The sequence below is a fragment of the Chiloscyllium punctatum genome, chromosome 5 (genome assembly GCF_047496795.1).
Source record: "Chiloscyllium punctatum isolate Juve2018m chromosome 5, sChiPun1.3, whole genome shotgun sequence".
Classification (NCBI taxonomy): Eukaryota; Metazoa; Chordata; class Chondrichthyes; order Orectolobiformes; family Hemiscylliidae; genus Chiloscyllium; species Chiloscyllium punctatum.
Window position 1 is genome coordinate 42,872,442 of NC_092743.1, and position 16,723 is coordinate 42,889,164.

At 53.3% G+C, this 16,723-nt stretch overlaps 8 non-coding genes across 8 annotated transcripts; 4 read left to right on the forward strand and 4 right to left on the reverse strand.

The window, feature by feature from the left end:
* Positions 1-1,134: 1,134 nt before the first annotated feature.
* Positions 1,135-1,207, forward strand: trnam-cau (transfer RNA methionine (anticodon CAU)). Its single transcript has one exon. It is a non-coding gene; the product is annotated as a tRNA-Met (tRNA).
* A 281-nt stretch (positions 1,208-1,488) lies between these two features.
* On the reverse strand, positions 1,489-1,561 carry trnaa-agc (transfer RNA alanine (anticodon AGC)). The gene has a single exon. It is a non-coding gene; the product is annotated as a tRNA-Ala (tRNA).
* Positions 1,562-3,666: 2,105 nt separating this feature from the next.
* trnam-cau (transfer RNA methionine (anticodon CAU)) lies at positions 3,667-3,739 on the forward strand. Its single transcript has one exon. It is a non-coding gene; the product is annotated as a tRNA-Met (tRNA).
* A 281-nt stretch (positions 3,740-4,020) lies between these two features.
* trnaa-agc (transfer RNA alanine (anticodon AGC)) lies at positions 4,021-4,093 on the reverse strand. The gene has a single exon. It is a non-coding gene; the product is annotated as a tRNA-Ala (tRNA).
* A 2,105-nt stretch (positions 4,094-6,198) lies between these two features.
* trnam-cau (transfer RNA methionine (anticodon CAU)) lies at positions 6,199-6,271 on the forward strand. The gene has a single exon. It is a non-coding gene; the product is annotated as a tRNA-Met (tRNA).
* A 281-nt stretch (positions 6,272-6,552) lies between these two features.
* Positions 6,553-6,625, reverse strand: trnaa-agc (transfer RNA alanine (anticodon AGC)). The gene has a single exon. It is a non-coding gene; the product is annotated as a tRNA-Ala (tRNA).
* Positions 6,626-8,730: 2,105 nt separating this feature from the next.
* trnam-cau (transfer RNA methionine (anticodon CAU)) lies at positions 8,731-8,803 on the forward strand. Its single transcript has one exon. It is a non-coding gene; the product is annotated as a tRNA-Met (tRNA).
* Positions 8,804-9,084: 281 nt separating this feature from the next.
* Positions 9,085-9,157, reverse strand: trnaa-agc (transfer RNA alanine (anticodon AGC)). Its single transcript has one exon. It is a non-coding gene; the product is annotated as a tRNA-Ala (tRNA).
* Between the last annotated feature and the right edge of the window lie 7,566 nt (positions 9,158-16,723).

Consider the following 16,723-nt stretch of genomic DNA (forward strand, 5'->3'; position numbering starts at 1 on the left):
TTCCTATTCATATAGCCACCCAGATGCCTTTTAAATATTGCAATTGCACTCGCCTCCGCCACTTCCTCTGGCAGCTCATTCCATACACGTACCACCCTCTGTGTGAAAAAGGTGCCCCTTAGTTCTCTTTCATATCTTTTCCCTCTCACCCTAAACCTCTGCCCTCTAGTGCTGGTCTCCCGCACCCCAGGGAAAAGACTTTCTCTCTTTATCCGATCTATACGCCTCATGATTTTATATCAACCATACAAATATCTCAGCAAGGGGCCCAGCAATCACTTCCTTAGCTTCCCCCAGACCTGATCAGGTCCTGGGCATTGATCCACTTGTACGCGCTTCAAGGCATCCAGCATTCCTCCTCTGCAATGTGGACAATTTTCAAGATGTCACCATCCATTTCCCTATATTCTATACTTCTCCCTACATTCTATCCTTTTCCACAGTAAACACTGATGCAAAATACTCGTTTAGTATCGGCCCAGCCTCTCCTGCGGCTCGACACAAAGGCCGCTGTGCTGATCCTCGAGGGGCCCTATTCTCTCCCTAGTCACCCTTTTGTCCTTATAATGTATTTGCAAAAACCCTTTGGATTTTCCTTAACTCTATCTGCCAAAGCTATCTCAGGTCCCCTTTTTACCCTCCTGATTTCCCTACTGTCTTTACACTCTTGTACGGATTCACTCGATCTATCCTGTCTATACCTGACAAGTGCTTCCTTCTTTTCCTTAAGCAAACCCTCATTTTCTTAGGCTCTTTGGTAAACGGAAGCACCTCCCTTCTTGCCTGCATGGAGTGCTGAGCAAAGGATCTTAGTGCGCTGTGACGTGGCTCTCCAGTAGCGGAGCCATCGAGACAAAGAAGTGAAAGGCTTTGCCGAATGTTGCCTGCCAAGCGCAAGACATACCGGGCTTTGCCGAGCTCCTGACGCCACGGCTCTGCGGTACCGCGAGTGGGCCGTGTCTCTGCACGGGCCAGAGCCCAGCATGTAACGGGCGACGTGCGTGATTGTGGATTGAAAGCCGATATCCTGGCCTCACTGGAGCTGCAGCTTTCTGACGAGGGTTGCTCTGTGGCTCGCGGCACCTTGAAAACCGGCCTATTTGGGCACGCGGTATGAGCCTCGGCTGTCGGCTGGCCTTCTTAGCGCAGTAGGCAGCGCGTCAGTCTCATAATCTGAAGGTCCTGAATTCAATCCTCAGAGAGGGCAAGACTGTGGCCTTTGTCACCGGACGTGTTTTCTTTCTCTCCGCGGGCAATAATAATTGCTTTGGACGGCTTCACGCCTGATTTGAACTGACCACACCAGAGCAAACGCGTTGCTGGAAGGTTTAACATCTGGGCGACACGTGCTCAACTTTTTTTTCTGCACAGCATTTTGTGAACTCACCATCGTGCTATCTGTGCAGCAGCAAAGACTGGAGCCACACGCAGGGTTCACGCGAGGGTCACACTGCTTGCGTCTCAAGCGTGTCCCCAGGAAAAGCACTGTGGAGAATGTGGGCATCGATCCCACTACCTCTCGCATGCTAAGCGAGCGCTCTACCATTTGAGCTAATTCCCCTACAATGTGCACTAGCTTAGCCCCCATGGTGCTTCGGAACGATGAGCTGAGAGCAGCAGGCGATTTCCTCTCGAGATTGCACGCTGTATTCAACCGAACAACGCGACGCGACTATCGACACATCCGAGCAGCAGCAGCAGCACGTGCGCGAAGTCTTCTGGAAAACACAGTGCCGCCGAAAGAATCGCCGGCGAGACGCTCTGAGATTCCAGAATCCAAACGAACCGATCGGCGCCAGCAGTCACAACAAGTGTGAGGTAGCACTCGAGAGCGCTGTCTGACTGATTGGAGACTTGCGACACGTTCAAGTGAGTGCTGACTGACTGCGTGGATGTTGTGTTCCTCCAGAGGGCTCCCTGCTGCTCGTGGTTTGCAACTGCAGACGTCACAGCACACCAACAGGCAGACTTCTCTGAAGAAGAAGAAGGTGTATTTTGGAGAAAGAGAACACTTGGGGCTGTTACCAGACGAAAAAAGAGGGCTTCTCCTTCATCCTCGTGAGCTGCAGCCCTGCGGTCAGGTTCCGCAAAGTGCTGCTTTCAGATACACGCCAAGCAGGCCGAGATGCAAAGAGCAACCGCCACTCGTCTGAAGCAGCACCCGCGAGCCCTGTCTGACCGGTAGGGCCTTTCCTAAGTGCTGACCTGCTCGGATGCGGTGCTGTTCAACTTGTGCAACTGTGGAAGTGGCACACCCCGTGCAGGCCAGATTTCATGAAGAGGAAACGAAGAGAAGTCCACAGGCAGTTTTCCGACAGGAATGGAAGACTCCTTCGTCCGGACGTTGACATAGTAAGTTGTCATCGAGCAGTTTAGAGCGCCGCTTCGCGGGAAAACTTTGCTTGAAAGGAGTCATAGAGTCATAGAGATGTACGTCACGGAAAGAGACCCTTCGGTCGGACCTTTCCGACCAGATATCCCATCCCAATCTAGTCGTACCTGCCGGCACCCGGGCCATATCCCTCCAAACCCTTCCTATTCATATAGCCACCCAGGTGCCTTTTAAATATTGCAATTGCACTCGCCTCCGCCACTTCCTCTGGCAGCTCATTCCATACACGTACCACCCTCTGTGTGAAAAAGGTGCCCCTTAGTTCTCTTTCATATCTTTTCCCTCTCACCCTAAACCTCTGCCCTCTAGTGCTGGTCTCCCGCACCCCAGGGAAAAGACTTTCTCTCTTTATCCGATCTATACGCCTCATGATTTTATATCAACCATACAAATATCTCAGCAAGGGGCCCAGCAATCACTTCCTTAGCTTCCCCCAGACCTGATCAGGTCCTGGGCATTGATCCACTTGTACGCGCTTCAAGGCATCCAGCATTCCTCCTCTGCAATGTGGACAATTTTCAAGATGTCACCATCCATTTCCCTATATTCTATACTTCTCCCTACATTCTATCCTTTTCCACAGTAAACACTGATGCAAAATACTCGTTTAGTATCGGCCCAGCCTCTCCTGCGGCTCGACACAAAGGCCGCTGTGCTGATCCTCGAGGGGCCCTATTCTCTCCCTAGTCACCCTTTTGTCCTTATAATGTATTTGCAAAAACCCTTTGGATTTTCCTTAACTCTATCTGCCAAAGCTATCTCAGGTCCCCTTTTTACCCTCCTGATTTCCCTACTGTCTTTACACTCTTGTACGGATTCACTCGATCTATCCTGTCTATACCTGACAAGTGCTTCCTTCTTTTCCTTAAGCAAACCCTCATTTTCTTAGGCTCTTTGGTAAACGGAAGCACCTCCCTTCTTGCCTGCATGGAGTGCTGAGCAAAGGATCTTAGTGCGCTGTGACGTGGCTCTCCAGTAGCGGAGCCATCGAGACAAAGAAGTGAAAGGCTTTGCCGAATGTTGCCTGCCAAGCGCAAGACATACCGGGCTTTGCCGAGCTCCTGACGCCACGGCTCTGCGGTACCGCGAGTGGGCCGTGTCTCTGCACGGGCCAGAGCCCAGCATGTAACGGGCGACGTGCGTGATTGTGGATTGAAAGCCGATATCCTGGCCTCACTGGAGCTGCAGCTTTCTGACGAGGGTTGCTCTGTGGCTCGCGGCACCTTGAAAACCGGCCTATTTGGGCACGCGGTATGAGCCTCGGCTATCGGCTGGCCTTCTTAGCGCAGTAGGCAGCGCGTCAGTCTCATAATCTGAAGGTCCTGAATTCAATCCTCAGAGAGGGCAAGACTGTGGCCTTTGTCACCGGACGTGTTTTCTTTCTCTCCGCGGGCAATAATAATTGCTTTGGACGGCTTCACGCCTGATTTGAACTGACCACACCAGAGCAAACGCGTTGCTGGAAGGTTTAACATCTGGGCGACACGTGCTCAACTTTTTTTTCTGCACAGCATTTTGTGAACTCACCATCGTGCTATCTGTGCAGCAGCAAAGACTGGAGCCACACGCAGGGTTCACGCGAGGGTCACACTGCTTGCGTCTCAAGCGTGTCCCCAGGAAAAGCACTGTGGAGAATGTGGGCATCGATCCCACTACCTCTCGCATGCTAAGCGAGCGCTCTACCATTTGAGCTAATTCCCCTACAACGTGCACTAGCTTAGCCCCCATGGTGCTTCGGAACGATGAGCTGAGAGCAGCAGGCGATTTCCTCTCGAGATTGCACGCTGTATTCAACCGAACAACGCGACGCGACTATCGACACATCCGAGCAGCAGCAGCAGCACGTGCGCGAAGTCTTCTGGAAAACACAGTGCCGCCGAAAGAATCGCCGGCGAGACGCTCTGAGATTCCAGAATCCAAACGAACCGATCGGCGCCAGCAGTCACAACAAGTGTGAGGTAGCACTCGAGAGCGCTGTCTGACTGATTGGAGACTTGCGACACGTTCAAGTGAGTGCTGACTGACTGCGTGGATGTTGTGTTCCTCCAGAGGGCTCCCTGCTGCTCGTGGTTTGCAACTGCAGACGTCACAGCACACCAACAGGCAGACTTCTCTGAAGAAGAAGAAGGTGTATTTTGGAGAAAGAGAACACTTGGGGCTGTTACCAGACGAAAAAAGAGGGCTTCTCCTTCATCCTCGTGAGCTGCAGCCCTGCGGTCAGGTTCCGCAAAGTGCTGCTTTCAGATACACGCCAAGCAGGCCGAGATGCAAAGAGCAACCGCCACTCGTCTGAAGCAGCACCCGCGAGCCCTGTCTGACCGGTAGGGCCTTTCCTAAGTGCTGACCTGCTCGGATGCGTTGCTGTTCAACTTGTGCAACTGTGGAAGTGGCACACCCCGTGCAGGCCAGATTTCATGAAGAGGAAACGAAGAGAAGTCCACAGGCAGTTTTCCGACAGGAATGGAAGACTCCTTCGTCCGGACGTTGACATAGTAAGTTGTCATCGAGCAGTTTAGAGCGCCGCTTCGCGGGAAAACTTTGCTTGAAAGGAGTCATAGAGTCATAGAGATGTACGTCACGGAAAGAGACCCTTCGGTCGGACCTTTCCGACCAGATATCCCATCCCAATCTAGTCGTACCTGCCGGCACGCGGGCCATATCCCTCCAAACCCTTCCTATTCATATAGCCACCCAGATGCCTTTTAAATATTGCAATTGCACTCGCCTCCGCCACTTCCTCTGGCAGCTCATTCCATACACGTACCACCCTCTGTGTGAAAAAGGTGCCCCTTAGTTCTCTTTCATATCTTTTCCCTCTCACCCTAAACCTCTGCCCTCTAGTGCTGGTCTCCCGCACCCCAGGGAAAAGACTTTCTCTCTTTATCCGATCTATACGCCTCATGATTTTATATCAACCATACAAATATCTCAGCAAGGGGCCCAGCAATCACTTCCTTAGCTTCCCCCAGACCTGATCAGGTCCTGGGCATTGATCCACTTGTACGCGCTTCAAGGCATCCAGCATTCCTCCTCTGCAATGTGGACAATTTTCAAGATGTCACCATCCATTTCCCTATATTCTATACTTCTCCCTACATTCTATCCTTTTCCACAGTAAACACTGATGCAAAATACTCGTTTAGTATCGGCCCAGCCTCTCCTGCGGCTCGACACAAAGGCCGCTGTGCTGATCCTCGAGGGGCCCTATTCTCTCCCTAGTCACCCTTTTGTCCTTATAATGTATTTGCAAAAACCCTTTGGATTTTCCTTAACTCTATCTGCCAAAGCTATCTCAGGTCCCCTTTTTACCCTCCTGATTTCCCTACTGTCTTTACACTCTTGTACGGATTCACTCGATCTATCCTGTCTATACCTGACAAGTGCTTCCTTCTTTTCCTTAAGCAAACCCTCATTTTCTTAGGCTCTTTGGTAAACGGAAGCACCTCCCTTCTTGCCTGCATGGAGTGCTGAGCAAAGGATCTTAGTGCGCTGTGACGTGGCTCTCCAGTAGCGGAGCCATCGAGACAAAGAAGTGAAAGGCTTTGCCGAATGTTGCCTGCCAAGCGCAAGACATACCGGGCTTTGCCGAGCTCCTGACGCCACGGCTCTGCGGTACCGCGAGTGGGCCGTGTCTCTGCACGGGCCAGAGCCCAGCATGTAACGGGCGACGTGCGTGATTGTGGATTGAAAGCCGATATCCTGGCCTCACTGGAGCTGCAGCTTTCTGACGAGGGTTGCTCTGTGGCTCGCGGCACCTTGAAAACCGGCCTATTTGGGCACGCGGTATGAGCCTCGGCTGTCGGCTGGCCTTCTTAGCGCAGTAGGCAGCGCGTCAGTCTCATAATCTGAAGGTCCTGAATTCAATCCTCAGAGAGGGCAAGACTGTGGCCTTTGTCACCGGACGTGTTTTCTTTCTCTCCGCGGGCAATAATAATTGCTTTGGACGGCTTCACGCCTGATTTGAACTGACCACACCAGAGCAAACGCGTTGCTGGAAGGTTTAACATCTGGGCGACACGTGCTCAACTTTTTTTTCTGCACAGCATTTTGTGAACTCACCATCGTGCTATCTGTGCAGCAGCAAAGACTGGAGCCACACGCAGGGTTCACGCGAGGGTCACACTGCTTGCGTCTCAAGCGTGTCCCCAGGAAAAGCACTGTGGAGAATGTGGGCATCGATCCCACTACCTCTCGCATGCTAAGCGAGCGCTCTACCATTTGAGCTAATTCCCCTACAATGTGCACTAGCTTAGCCCCCATGGTGCTTCGGAACGATGAGCTGAGAGCAGCAGGCGATTTCCTCTCGAGATTGCACGCTGTATTCAACCGAACAACGCGACGCGACTATCGACACATCCGAGCAGCAGCAGCAGCACGTGCGCGAAGTCTTCTGGAAAACACAGTGCCGCCGAAAGAATCGCCGGCGAGACGCTCTGAGATTCCAGAATCCAAACGAACCGATCGGCGCCAGCAGTCACAACAAGTGTGAGGTAGCACTCGAGAGCGCTGTCTGACTGATTGGAGACTTGCGACACGTTCAAGTGAGTGCTGACTGACTGCGTGGATGTTGTGTTCCTCCAGAGGGCTCCCTGCTGCTCGTGGTTTGCAACTGCAGACGTCACAGCACACCAACAGGCAGACTTCTCTGAAGAAGAAGAAGGTGTATTTTGGAGAAAGAGAACACTTGGGGCTGTTACCAGACGAAAAAAGAGGGCTTCTCCTTCATCCTCGTGAGCTGCAGCCCTGCGGTCAGGTTCCGCAAAGTGCTGCTTTCAGATACACGCCAAGCAGGCCGAGATGCAAAGAGCAACCGCCACTCGTCTGAAGCAGCACCCGCGAGCCCTGTCTGACCGGTAGGGCCTTTCCTAAGTGCTGACCTGCTCGGATGCGTTGCTGTTCAACTTGTGCAACTGTGGAAGTGGCACACCCCGTGCAGGCCAGATTTCATGAAGAGGAAACGAAGAGAAGTCCACAGGCAGTTTTCCGACAGGAATGGAAGACTCCTTCGTCCGGACGTTGACATAGTAAGTTGTCATCGAGCAGTTTAGAGCGCCGCTTCGCGGGAAAACTTTGCTTGAAAGGAGTCATAGAGTCATAGAGATGTACGTCACGGAAAGAGACCCTTCGGTCGGACCTTTCCGACCAGATATCCCATCCCAATCTAGTCGTACCTGCCGGCACGCGGGCCATATCCCTCCAAACCCTTCCTATTCATATAGCCGCCCAGATGCCTTTTAAATATTGCAATTGCACTCGCCTCCGCCACTTCCTCTGGCAGCTCATTCCATACACGTACCACCCTCTGTGTGAAAAAGGTGCCCCTTAGTTCTCTTTCATATCTTTTCCCTCTCACCCTAAACCTCTGCCCTCTAGTGCTGGTCTCCCGCACCCCAGGGAAAAGACTTTCTCTCTTTATCCGATCTATACGCCTCATGATTTTATATCAACCATACAAATATCTCAGCAAGGGGCCCAGCAATCACTTCCTTAGCTTCCCCCAGACCTGATCAGGTCCTGGGCATTGATCCACTTGTACGCGCTTCAAGGCATCCAGCATTCCTCCTCTGCAATGTGGACAATTTTCAAGATGTCACCATCCATTTCCCTATATTCTATACTTCTCCCTACATTCTATCCTTTTCCACAGTAAACACTGATGCAAAATACTCGTTTAGTATCGGCCCAGCCTCTCCTGCGGCTCGACACAAAGGCCGCTGTGCTGATCCCCGAGGGGCCCTATTCTCTCCCTAGTCACCCTTTTGTCCTTATAATGTATTTGCAAAAACCCTTTGGATTTTCCTTAACTCTATCTGCCAAAGCTATCTCAGGTCCCCTTTTTACCCTCCTGATTTCCCTACTGTCTTTACACTCTTGTACGGATTCACTCGATCTATCCTGTCTATACCTGACAAGTGCTTCCTTCTTTTCCTTAAGCAAACCCTCATTTTCTTAGGCTCTTTGGTAAACGGAAGCACCTCCCTTCTTGCCTGCATGGAGTGCTGAGCAAAGGATCTTAGTGCGCTGTGACGTGGCTCTCCAGTAGCGGAGCCATCGAGACAAAGAAGTGAAAGGCTTTGCCGAATGTTGCCTGCCAAGCGCAAGACATACCGGGCTTTGCCGAGCTCCTGACGCCACGGCTCTGCGGTACCGCGAGTGGGCCGTGTCTCTGCACGGGCCAGAGCCCTGCATGTAACGGGCGACGTGCGTGATTGTGGATTGAAAGCCGATATCCTGGCCTCACTGGAGCTGCAGCTTTCTGACGAGGGTTGCTCTGTGGCTCGCGGCACCTTGAAAACAGGCCTATTTGGGCACGCGGTATGAGCCTCGGCTGTCGGCTGGCCTTCTTAGCGCAGTAGGCAGCGCGTCAGTCTCATAATCTGAAGGTCCTGAGTTCAATCCTCAGAGAAGACAAGACTGTGGCCTTTGTCACCGGACGTGTTTTCTTTCTCTCCGCGGGCAATAATAATTGCTTTGGACGGCTTCACGCCTGATTTGAACTGACCACACCAGAGCAAACGCGTTGCTGGAAGGTTTAACATCTGGGCGACACGTGCTCAACTTTTTTTTCTGCACAGCATTTTGGGAACTCACCATCGTGCTATCTGTGCAGCAGCAAAGACTGGAGCCACACGCAGGGTTCACGCGAGGGTCACACTGCTTGCGTCTCAAGCGTGTCCCCAGGAAAAGCACCGTGGAGAATGTGGGCATCGATCCCACTACCTCTCGCATGCTAAGCGAGCGCTCTACCATTTGAGCTAATTCCCCAACAATGTGCACTTGCTTAGCCCCCATGGTGCTTCGGAACGATGAGCTGAGAGCAGCAGGCGATTTCCTCTCGAGATTGCACGCTGTATTCAACCGAACAACGCGACGCGACTATCGACACATCCGAGCAGCAGCAGCAGCAGCACGTGCGCGAAGTCTTCTGGAAAACACGGTGCCGCCGAAAGAATCGCCAGCGAGACGCTCTGAGATTCCAGAATCCAAACGAACCGATCGGCGCCAGCAGTCACAACAAGTGTGAGGTGGCACTCGAGAGCGCTGTCTGACTGATTGGAGACTTGCGACACGTTCAAGTGAGTGCTGACTGACTGCGTGGATGTTGTGTTCCTCCAGAGTCCTTCGAAAAGAATAAAACTCCCGGAAGCGACGGCTTACCGGTCGAGGTTTATTCCGCTCTTTGGGACTTGATCGGCCAGGACCTGCTGGAGGTGTATGTCAGTATGCTCCGGGCAGGTACCATGAGTGAATCCATGAGGAAAGGCATCATCACCCTCGTCTACAAGCGGAAGGGGGAGAGGGAGGAAATTAGAAATTGGAGACCGATCTCACTGTTAAATGCAGACTACAAAATCCTGTCAAAGGTCATCGCCAACCGGGTCAGGTCTGCTCTGGGATCGGTGATCCACCCGGACCAAACCTGTGCTGTACCGGGCAGGAAGATCTCTGAGAGTCTCGCACTCCTCAGGGATACGATCGCCTACGTGCAGGACAGGGGGGTGGACACCTGCCTCATCAGCCTGGACCAGGAGAAAGCCTTTGACAGGATATCGCATACATATATGAGGGATGTCCTCTCCAAAATGGGCTTTGGGGAGGGAATCGGAAATTGGATCAGACTGCTCTACACCAACATTGTCAGTGCAGTCTCAATCAATGGGTGGGAATCAGATAGCTTCCCTGTAAGATCTGGAGTCAGGCAGGGATGCCCCCTCTCACCCGCCTTGTTTGTGTGTTGCATAGAGCCATTTGCCGAATCCATCAGGAAGGATGCGAGCCTGAGAGGGGTGACTATTCCTGGCAGCGGGGGCCTGCAGGTTAAGGCCTCCCTGTACATGGATGACGTCGCTGTTTTCTGCTCGGATCCGCTGTCCGTGCACAGACTCGTGTGCATCTGCGACCAGTTCGAACGGGCCTCGGGGGCCAAGGTAAACCGAGGCAAGAGCGAGGCCATGCTCTTCGGGAACTGGGCCGACCAATCCTCTATCCCCTTCACCGTCAGGACTGACCACCTGAAGGTGCTGGGTATTTGGTTCGGGGGGGCTGGGGCGTGCGCCAAGACCTGGGAGGAGCGGATCAGGAAGATGAGACAGAAACTAGGCAGATGGGGGCAACGGTCGCTCTCCATCGCGGGAAAAAACCTGGTCATCAGGTGTGAGGTACTCTCAGTATTGCTATATGTGGCACAGGTCTGGCCTATCCCCAGGACCTGTGCCGCCGCAGTCACCCGGGCCATCTTCCAATTCATTTGGAGATCAAAGATGGACCGGGTCCGAAGAGACTCTATGTACAAAGACCGGTGCAATGGGGGAAAAAACACGCCCAATGCCACCCTCACCCTGATGGCCACCTTTGTGTGTGGCTGCATCAAGCTGTGCGTGGATCCCCGGTACGCAAACACCAAGTGTCACTACGTACTGAGGTTCTACCTGTCCCCGGTGTTGCGAAGGATGGGCCTGGCCTCGCTGCCGCGGAACGCTCCGAGTAGTTGGACCGTTCCGTATCACCTGTCCTTCGTGGAGAAATTTATGAGGAAAAACACCTTTGACCACAAGTCCATCAGGAAGTGGTCAGCACGTAGCGTCCTTGAGACCCTTCGGGAAAAGGAGAGGGCGGATCCTGTCGAGCGGTTCCCTGAGCAGACTGTCAAAGCCATTTGGCAGAATGCCTCATCGCCAGAACTTTCCAACAAGCACCAAGACGTGGCTTGGCTGGTGGTGAGAAGGGCTCTGCCTGTGAGATCCTTTATGCACGCCCGGACTCTCTGCCGCACCGCACGCTGCCCTCGAAGTGGCTGCGGGGGGGACGAGACTGTCACACACCTCCTTCTGGAATGTGCCTATGCAGAGGAAGTCTGGAGAGGAATGCAGTGGTGCTTGTCGAGGTTCGTCCCGAGCAGCGCCGTGACGCGGGACTCCGTGCTCTACGGCCTGTTCCCCGGGACTCACACCGAGACGAACATTAACTGCGCCTGGAGGATCATCAACTCGGTGAAGGACGCTCTCTGGGCGGTCCGAAACCTGTTGATCTTCCAGCTGAAGGAGTTGACCCCGACCGAGTGTTGCAGACTGGCACATTCCAAGGTCCAAGACTACGTGTTGAGGGACGCGCTGAAGCTTGGGGCAGCTGCCGCCAAGGCGCGGTGGGGAAAGACCACCGTGTAAGATCGGCCTGCCGAAAGAAGAACAGGGGGCCCATACAGACGTTTTTTTGGGCTCTGCTGATGCCTCAGCCAAATATATGTATATATACAAGATTGAAAAAATGCACAGGATTGTAAAGGACAAGAATAAAGTCGAATCTGTGTTTGTAAATATGGACATATGTATGGCATGATCTAATGTACAGACCATCAAATCATTTATGAATAAAGTATATTTTTGAAATAAAAAAAAAAAAAAGTTCCTCCAGAGGGCTCCAGAGGACACCTGGTCACGGGCAGACGGGTCTATCCGCTCAAGGATAGATTACCTGTTTGTGTCCCGAACGCTCTCGGTCAGATCCACCGACGTCAAGCCGGTGTTCTTCTCTGACCACTGCCTCCTGCTGGCCGACTGTCACCTACAGGACGAACAGCGGGCGGGCAAGGGAACGTGGAAACTGAACACTAAGCTGTTGACCCCGGGAAACATCGAAGAGCTCAAGAGGGATTACGCAGGTTGGAGAACCGTGAAGCCCCTCTTTGAGTCTCCAGCGGACTGGTGGGAAACGGTAAAAGGGAACATCAAGAGGTTCTTTATCCTCAAAGGTGTCCAGGAGGCGAGAGAGAGGCGGGGAAAACTGTCCCAGCTCCAGGAAAGTATGCAGAACCTGCTCCTGCTGCAGACGATGGGGGTGGATGTCACGGAGGACCTCAAGGAGGTGAAGGGCCAGCAAGCCTCGCTCTTTGCCTCGGAGGCCTCCAGGATAATCTTCCGGTCCAGGGTCCGCTCGGTGGAGCAGGACGAGACGTGCTCACGTTTCTTCTTCCAGAAGGTGCACAAAGAGAGCTCCGTGCTCAGCAGCCTGAAGAAAGAAGATGGCTCGGTAACGTCATCTCAGGCTGACGTCATGAGGATCAGCAAATCCTTCTACGCCAGCCTGTATGACTCGAAGCCGACCGACAGCGCGGCCTCCCAGTCGTTCCTGTCCTCTATCACGGAGGTCCTAGATGACGGAACACGAGAGAGGCTGGACCAGCCGCTATCTCTGGATGAACTGACCAAGGCCCTCGAGTCCTTCGAAAAGAATAAAACTCCCGGAAGCGACGGCTTACCGGTCGAGGTTTATTCCGCTCTTTGGGACTTGATCGGCCAGGACCTGCTGGAGGTGTATGTCAGTATGCTCCGGGCAGGTACCATGAGTGAATCCATGAGGAAAGGCATCATCACCCTCGTCTACAAGCGGAAGGGGGAGAGGGAGGAAATTAGAAATTGGAGACCGATCTCACTGTTAAATGCAGACTACAAAATCCTGTCAAAGGTCATCGCCAACCGGGTCAGGTCTGCTCTGGGATCGGTGATCCACCCGGACCAAACCTGTGCTGTACCGGGCAGGAAGATCTCTGAGAGTCTCGCACTCCTCAGGGATACGATCGCCTACGTGCAGGACAGGGGGGTGGACACCTGCCTCATCAGCCTGGACCAGGAGAAAGCCTTTGACAGGATATCGCATACATATATGAGGGATGTCCTCTCCAAAATGGGCTTTGGGGAGGGAATCGGAAATTGGATCAGACTGCTCTACACCAACATTGTCAGTGCAGTCTCAATCAATGGGTGGGAATCAGATAGCTTCCCTGTAAGATCTGGAGTCAGGCAGGGATGCCCCCTCTCACCCGCCTTGTTTGTGTGTTGCATAGAGCCATTTGCCGAATCCATCAGGAAGGATGCGAGCCTGAGAGGGGTGACTATTCCTGGCAGCGGGGGCCTGCAGGTTAAGGCCTCCCTGTACATGGATGACGTCGCTGTTTTCTGCTCGGATCCGCTGTCCGTGCACAGACTCGTGTGCATCTGCGACCAGTTCGAACGGGCCTCGGGGGCCAAGGTAAACCGAGGCAAGAGCGAGGCCATGCTCTTCGGGAACTGGGCCGACCAATCCTCTATCCCCTTCACCGTCAGGACTGACCACCTGAAGGTGCTGGGTATTTGGTTCGGGGGGGCTGGGGCGTGCGCCAAGACCTGGGAGGAGCGGATCAGGAAGATGAGACAGAAACTAGGCAGATGGGGGCAACGGTCGCTCTCCATCGCGGGAAAAAACCTGGTCATCAGGTGTGAGGTACTCTCAGTATTGCTATATGTGGCACAGGTCTGGCCTATCCCCAGGACCTGTGCCGCCGCAGTCACCCGGGCCATCTTCCAATTCATTTGGAGATCAAAGATGGACCGGGTCCGAAGAGACTCTATGTACAAAGACCGGTGCAATGGGGGAAAAAGCACGCCCAATGCCACCCTCACCCTGATGGCCACCTTTGTGTGTGGCTGCATCAAGCTGTGCGTGGATCCCCGGTACGCAAACACCAAGTGTCACTACGTACTGAGGTTCTACCTGTCCCCGGTGTTGCGAAGGATGGGCCTGGCCTCGCTGCCGCGGAACGCTCCGAGTAGTTGGACCGTCCCGTATCACCTGTCCTTCGTGGAGAAATTTATGAGGAAAAACACCTTTGACCACAAGTCCATCAGGAAGTGGTCAGCACGTAGCGTCCTTGAGACCCTTCGGGAAAAGGAGAGGGCGGATCCTGTCGAGCGGTTCCCCGAGCAGACTGTCAAAGCCATTTGGCAGAATGCCTCATCGCCAGAACTTTCCAACAAGCACCAAGACGTGGCTTGGCTGGTGGTGAGAAGGGCTCTGCCTGTGAGATCCTTTATGCACGCCCGGACTCTCTGCCGCACCGCACGCTGCCCTCGAAGTGGCTGCGGGGGGGACGAGACTGTCACACACCTCCTTCTGGAATGTGCCTATGCAGAGGAAGTCTGGAGAGGAATGCAGTGGTGCTTGTCGAGGTTCGTCCCGAGCAGCGCCGTGACGCGGGACTCCGTGCTCTACGGCCTGTTCCCCGGGACTCACACCGAGACGAACATTAACTGCGCCAGGAGGATCATCAACTCGGTGAAGGACGCTCTCTGGGCGGTCCGAAACCTGTTGATCTTCCAGCTGAAGGAGTTGACCCCGACCGAGTGTTGCAGACTGGCACATTCCAAGGTCCAAGACTACGTGTTGAGGGACGCGCTGAAGCTTGGGGCAGCTGCCGCCAAGGCGCGGTGGGGAAAGACCACCGTGTAAGATCGGCCTGCCGAAAGAAGAACAGGGGGCCCATACAGACGTTTTTTTGGGCTCTGCTGATGCCTCAGCCAAATGTATGTATATATACAAGATTGAAAAAATGCACAGGATTGTAAAGGACAAGAATAAAGTCGAATCTGGGTTTGTAAATATGGACATATGTATGGCATGATCCAATGTACAGACCATCAAATCATTTATGAATAAAGTATATTTTTGAAATAAAAAAAAAAGTTCCTCCAGAGGGCTCTCTAGGCAGATGGGGGCAACGGTCGCTCTCCATCGCGGGAAAAAACCTGGTCATCAGGTGTGAGGTACTCTCAGTATTGCTATATGTGGCACAGGTCTGGCCTATCCCCAGGACCTGTGCCGCCGCAGTCACCCGGGCCATCTTCCAATTCATTTGGAGATCAAAGATGGACCGGGTCCGAAGAGACTCTATGTACAAAGACCGGTGCAATGGGGGAAAAAACACGCCCAATGCCACCCTCACCCTGATGGCCACCTTTGTGTGTGGCTGCATCAAGCTGTGCGTGGATCCCCGGTACGCAAACACCAAGTGTCACTACGTACTGAGGTTCTACCTGTCCCCGGTGTTGCGAAGGATGGGCCTGGCCTCGCTGCCGCGGAACGCTCCGAGTAGTTGGACCGTTCCGTATCACCTGTCCTTCGTGGAGATATTTATGAGGAAAAACACCTTTGACCACAAGTCCATCAGGAAGTGGTCAGCACGTAGCGTCCTTGAGACCCTTCGGGAAAAGGAGAGGGCGGATCCTGTCGAGCGGTTCCCTGAGCAGACTGTCAAAGCCATTTGGCAGAATGCCTCATCGCCAGAACTTTCCAACAAGCACCAAGACGTGGCTTGGCTGGTGGTGAGAAGGGCTCTGCCTGTGAGATCCTTTATGCACGCCCGGACTCTCTGCCGCACCGCACGCTGCCCTCGAAGTGGCTGCGGGGGGGACGAGACTGTCACACACCTCCTTCTGGAATGTGCCTATGCAGAGGAAGTCTGGAGAGGAATGCAGTGGTGCTTGTCGAGGTTCGTCCCGAGCAGCGCCGTGACGCGGGACTCCGTGCTCTACGGCCTGTTCCCCGGGACTCACACCGAGACGAACATTAACTGCGCCTGGAGGATCATCAACTCGGTGAAGGACGCTCTCTGGGCGGTCCGAAACCTGTTGATCTTCCAGCTGAAGGAGTTGACCCCGACCGAGTGTTGCAGACTGGCACATTCCAAGGTCCAAGACTACGTGTTGAGGGACGCGCTGAAGCTTGGGGCAGCTGCCGCCAAGGCGCGGTGGGGAAAGACCACTGTGTAAGATCGGCCTGCCGAAAGAAGAACAGGGGGCCCATACAGACGTTTTTTTGGGCTCTGCTGATGCCTCAGCCAAATATATGTATATATACAAGATTGAAAAAATGCACAGGATTGTAAAGGACAAGAATAAAGTCGAATCTGTGTTTGTAAATATGGACATATGTATGGCATAATCCAATGTACAGACCATCAAATCATTTATGAATAAAGTATATTTTGAAATAAAAAAAAAAGTTCCTCCAGAGGGCTCCCTGCTGCTCGTGGTTTGCAACTGCAGACGTCACAGCACACCAACAGGCAGAATTCTCTGAAGAAGAAGAAGAAGAAGAAGAAGGTGTATTTTGGAGAAAGAGAACACTTGGGGCTGTTACCAGACGAAAAAAGAGGGCTTCTCCTTCATCCTCGTGAGCTGCAGCCCTGCGGTCAGGTTCCGCAAAGTGCTGCTTTCAGATACACGCCAAGCAGGCCGAGATGCAAATAGCAACCGCCACTCGTCTGAAGCAGCACCCGCGAGCCCTGTCTGACCGGTAGGGCCTTTCCTAAGTGCTGACCTGCTCGGATGCGTTGCTGTTCAACTTGTGCAATTGTGGAAGTGGCACACCCCGTGCAGGCCAGATTTCATGAAGAGGAAACGAAGAGAAGTCCACAGGCAGTTTTCCGACAGGAATGGAAGACTCCTTCGTCCGGACGTTGACATAGTAAGTTGACATCGAGCAGTTTAGAGCGCCGCTTCGCGGGAAAACTTTGCTTGA